We start from the raw sequence: 5442 nt of genomic DNA, 5'->3' as shown, positions 1-5442 counted from the left end.
AGGAGAAGAAGAAGAAGAAGAAGAAGAAGAAGAAGAAGAAGAAGAAGAAGAAGAAGAAGAAGAAAGAAGAAGAAGAAGTTGTTCACAGACACTTAGCACTAAACACAGCTGTCTCCTCAGACTCTTACTGTACTGAACTTAACCTCCAGAAACAGAAGTCAGACTTAACTGTCAGACAGTGAGGACCCTTTGTGGTCCTTGCAGAGAATACTGGATTCCCATGGAGCTCATTCTAGCACATTTGGGCAGGGAAACATCCCCACCTGTGGAAATGACCTGGCCCACCTCTTCTTATGCAGCCTGCAATATAGAGTAGTTTTTATCGCTTGAGAGACATCAGAAGAACCTGTCGTGAATATGAAGAATATCTCATGATGTGAAAATTATATGCGATTCAAACTCCGGTGACTATAAATGAAGTTCTATCGGCACACAGCCACACCTGTTCCAAGGGGTGTTCAATGTGGCTGCTTTCTTCACAAGAGAAATATTTTACCCTGCAAAGCAAAATGTCTTTTCATGTTGGGCATGGTGGCAGGAGTTTCTTTTGGCTTCTGCTTCCAGAGAAAGCCCAACATGGCAGGAGAGGCCACAGTCAGGAATGGTAGCTAGAGTGGGAGGTGGAGCGATCACACTTTCAACCGCAATCACAAATCAGAAAGAACAAAGTGGAAGTGGAGCAATGCTATAAACCTCCCAGAGCCCATCCCGAGGGACATACTGTCTCCAGCAAGGCTACACCTCTTAAAGGTTCTAAAGAGTGAACTTTAAAACTTCCCAAAGAGTCCTACCAACCAGAGAGCAAGCGCTTAACTTGAACATGAGGGAAACTGTGCTCACTCTTGCCATCACAGGGAGTCCTTTAATGACCCCAGAGCTGAGCTGATAGCCAGCACACCTCAGAGGCTCTCCTGCCTCACACACAACAGTTCAGAGGTTACAGGTGCATGTAGCCATGCCCAGCCGCACATAGATGCTGGACTCGGGTCCTCATGCACGCTCAGCGAGTGTTCTTACCCACTGAGCCATCGCCCCCAACATTGGTTTTCCCCTTTCAGGTCCTTCTTGGAAAAAAATTTGCTGACCCCTACATTAGCTTCTGTCACTACTAAAACACCTGAGATGGCCTAAAAGAGGAAGGACTGATTTTGAGCTCAGTTTCAAAGGCCTTGTACCAGTCACCTGACTCTCTTGCTTCTTGCCTTGTGGGAAGATGGAACATCGTGGGAGAGAACACACCTTGAAGTAAAGCTGCTCACCCCAAGGCAGCCAGAAAACAGAGGGAAGGGAGCAGGGACAGGATACATCTTTTATGACACTTCCCCAAGGTCCTTTGACTGAACCCCACCTCATGAAGTGTCTACCATCCCAATAGCTCTATATCTATAGGTGCACTGATCCATGGTTGAGATCCAGTCACCTCCCAAAGCCTCACTGCTGAATGTTGCCACACTGTGGACCAAGCCGTAACCTTATAAGCTCTTGGGAACACGTTTCACATCTAAATCCTAGCACGCTTCCCTAATCTCCGAGGATTCATAACTTTATCACACGAAATACATTTTGGCCATCTCGGGGGGTCATTATCCCCCAACTCATCTGAAAATGATACAGAAGAAGTAAAGGACATGTGTTCATTCTAGAAGAATAATCTAGAAGGAAGACATGGAGGTCTGGAGACAACTGGATAGTGGCTAATTATAGACTCTTCTCTAACATCTCAGGAGTTGGTCATTGGTCTTGTCTGGAGCTTAGCTGAGGAGTTGAGGATGGACAGCACAGTTCCTCCTTCTTTGGGGTTGGACTGAGTGGACAGTCTGTCCCTTAGTTAGGACATCTAAATAGAGAGGGTCTAGGGACATGGTTCAGTGGGTAAAGAGCCTGCCAAACAAGCACGAGGACCTGTGTTTGATCCCACACAACCACTTAAAAGTGGGCATATCTATGAGCACCGGGTAGGCAGAGACAGGTGCCTCATGGGGACTTCAGTCTAGCCAAACTGTCTAGCTCCAGGAAGAGCGAAGGACCCTGTCTCAAAGGAGTAATGTGGAGAGTTAGAGAAAGAGTCCTGGCATCCGCCTCTGGCTTCCCCTTGTGCATACATGGAGAGAGAGAGAGAGAGAGAGAGAGAGAGAGAGAGAGAGAGAGAGAGAGAGAGAGAGAGAGAGAGATAAAAGAGAATGGGCAAACAGGATCCATGAATCCAAAGCGCATGCTGCCCATGTAGAAACGTGGGCGATGCAGTGGCAGCTGCCCCTGCTGCCTAGTCCACTCAGCCAATGGCAGGAAACCACTCCAAAGAGGCTTCCATTGAGTCTGAGAGAAAATCTGCTCCAAGTGAAAGAGAATGCAGAAGTGAAACCCTTAAGCTCTCACCAGGACCCACCCTACTGGCATCCAGCCCTAGGACTCTCTGCAACCCCCCACCCCCACCCCCACACACTCCATACCCAGACTTTCTATGTCCTCTTGCAGGGTCTATCCTGGTAAGTGTAGTTCCCATCCTTCTGTTTGCAACAGACAAAGTCACAACCGCTCAATATTCAGCGCTGTGGAGCTCAGTACCAATGGTTACATCTACGAAACACTCCCATACATAAGTCTCAGGGAACATTGCAGAACAGGAAGAGGAAAGACTGTAAGAGCCAGAAGATGGAGAGATTTTGTTGTGAGTTTGTGTCTCGGAGTAGCATCAGTGGCTACACCTTGAAAGGCTCACCCACATAACCCTCCAAGCATGAGCTAAACAAGGAGGAGACCAATGGTCAGGTCAAACTGCATGAGGGAAAGTCTACTTGGCCTCACCCCTACACAAAGAATCCAAGCTGGGAGTAAAGCTTGGAGCAGAAGCTGCAGCCATTTTCAGGGAAGAGCACACAATTTGATTGTCCAATCCCAAACCGTCAGCCTTGGAAGCCTGCATTCAAGTGGCATTCCATAGACTCTGCGAGTTATATTTGGGAATATATACGTATATACAAACACACATATGTATGCAATAACAACTATTGAGAAACATACATATGAAGGGGAGCTGGGTGTATGCGAGGGGCTGGAGGGAGGAAGAGGAAAGGGGAGATGCTGTAATTAAAATACAATTACAAAAATTAAAAAACAAAACAAACAGACAAAAGGTTATGGCCATCTAGACTCACAGCAAAGGAAGGCAGGCCTGTAATTTCATCCAACAGACAATTTCTTGGAAGGGCCCTGTGAGGGCCCTAGAGAGTCTCCCCACCTGTGTGTCCTTCACATAATCTGCCCTCAAAGTCCTTCTTTCCCTGTAATAGAACAAAGAGATCTTGGAGCTTAGCATATGTGTATGCGCCTGCGCACACACACACACACACATACACGGACACACATGGACACATGGATACACATCGACACACACACGGATGGGCACACACACCTACACACAGGTTTTAGGGTCAGGATTGAAGCATCTCAAAAGGCTCATTGTCTACCACCACGGTGGTCAAGGCTGTGTGCTATGTTAGATACTGTGTGAGCCGGGACACAATGATGGAGAAGTTATTTTCTCATCCTTCAGTGCTGAGTGGCTTTAAGTGAGGACTAAATTCTCTGAGAATTGAGAACACTCAGTGGACCCTCAGAAGGTCATGAGGTTGGCACCTGTGGAGGTGACATATTCTCCAGTCCCTTGTGTGACAAGCCTCTCTCCTCGAGTTCTCGGTGCCCTGTTCATATTTCCTGTACTCAGCCCACCTTGGCACAGTCCACTGACCTTCCTGCTTCTAAGATCTTTGAAGGTAAGGCCCATGCTTTCTTCAGAATCATCGTAGCAGCTAGAACCTTCACCGCACTGATCCTTTCCCTAAGACCTGCACAGTGTCCAATTCACAAAGCCTCAGGACAGGCTGTGAGGTGAGCTCATGCGCTAGTGTTGTCCGTGAACAAGGTGGTGTCCCTGAGGGAGAACGGGCAAGGCACACGTCCTGCAAGGATGTCATGAGGAGAAGCAACAGAGCCCAGAGGCCTTTGCAGCAAGAAAGGGGTGTGACAGGGCTCCCGTGGTCAGCTCCCCAGTCTCTGTCACAGGAATGGATTCTCCACACACACAGCTTGACTCAGATTAGTAACACTGAGCCACTGCACCCTCTTCAGCGGAGCTCAGGGCTCCGTAGACACAAGAGGAAATGATTTTCTAAGCTAGAGCACACCAATGGAAGCCTTTGGGCCAGACAGATCTCTCCAAGCTTGGAGAAAGGTACAAAGTCACCTTTAATTACACTAGATCATGAACTGTTGTTTTGTTTTGTTTTTTTCCTAAACAGTTGATCCTCCACCCTGTTCGTAAGCCAATCCCTCAGGTTTGGTACTAGATTCCATACAGGCTCACCTTGCATTGGTCAGCTTTCCATAACTGTAACAAATATCTTGGGCAAATCAACTTATAAAGAAGGAAGTACTTTGGCCCACAGTCTTAGAGGCTTCACATGACTGATTATCGCCTTCACTTTGGACTTGGAATGGCACAACACATTAGGGCAGATTTAGCTTCTCAGCCATCCCATAATCCACTTCAGTGTTGTGCTCCCAATGACCTAAGGACCTCAAACTAGGCCTCATCTCTTAAAGGGCCCACCCCTTCCATTGCACCATAGGCTTGGGACTGTGCCTTTAGCCCGTGGGTCTATGGGACACACTTGTCCAGACCTTAAGGAACACATGTATTCCCACAAGCTAAAGTCTACTGCTAATCACCGTATCTGTCACTTTGTTCCAGGCTATGAAACTTGCTTTAAATTTGGCCACAGAACTACGGAGACTGAATCGATGACACCATCTCTTGGGAAAGCCCATGGGCTAGAGCAATCACTTCTGGTTAGCTTTATGAAACATCAGGAACCCCGACAAACCCCCAGTCCTCTGCCTCCGTTTCTCTTTGAGTCCCCTGACTCTATGTATTGAAAACAAAACTTGCTAGGCATCGTGACGCATGTGCATAACCCCAGCATCTAGGAGGCTGAGCCAGGAGGATTACATGAGTTTGAGGGCTAGCCTGAGCTACAATAGCAAGACCATTGTTGGGGGTGGGGGGGAGAGAGAGAGAGAGATTGCTGTACTAATTGGAACATTCCTAGAATTTGCTCTGCCAGGTCTATGGTCCATACCCTTAGGCACCTACCCACATCCACAGCTTCTCATCCTGTTTAATTAGGGAGCAAACACCACACAAGTTGTCTTCTCCCCTGGTTTCCTATGAGTACCCAGCCAGCCACATCCACCCTCAGAGTCTACCTTAGTCAGGGTTTCTCTTCCTGCACAAAGATCATGACCAAGAAGTAAGTTGGGGAGGAAAGGGTTTATTCAGCTTACATTTCCACATTGCTGTTCATCACTGAAAGAAGTCAGGACTGGAACTCAAGCAGGTCAGGAAGCAGGAGCTGATGCAGAGGCCATGGAGGGATGTTCTTT

This window comes from Mus caroli, chromosome 11 (genome assembly GCF_900094665.2).
Source record: "Mus caroli chromosome 11, CAROLI_EIJ_v1.1, whole genome shotgun sequence".
Classification (NCBI taxonomy): Eukaryota; Metazoa; Chordata; class Mammalia; order Rodentia; family Muridae; genus Mus; species Mus caroli.
This window is presented reverse-complemented; position numbering follows the sequence as displayed.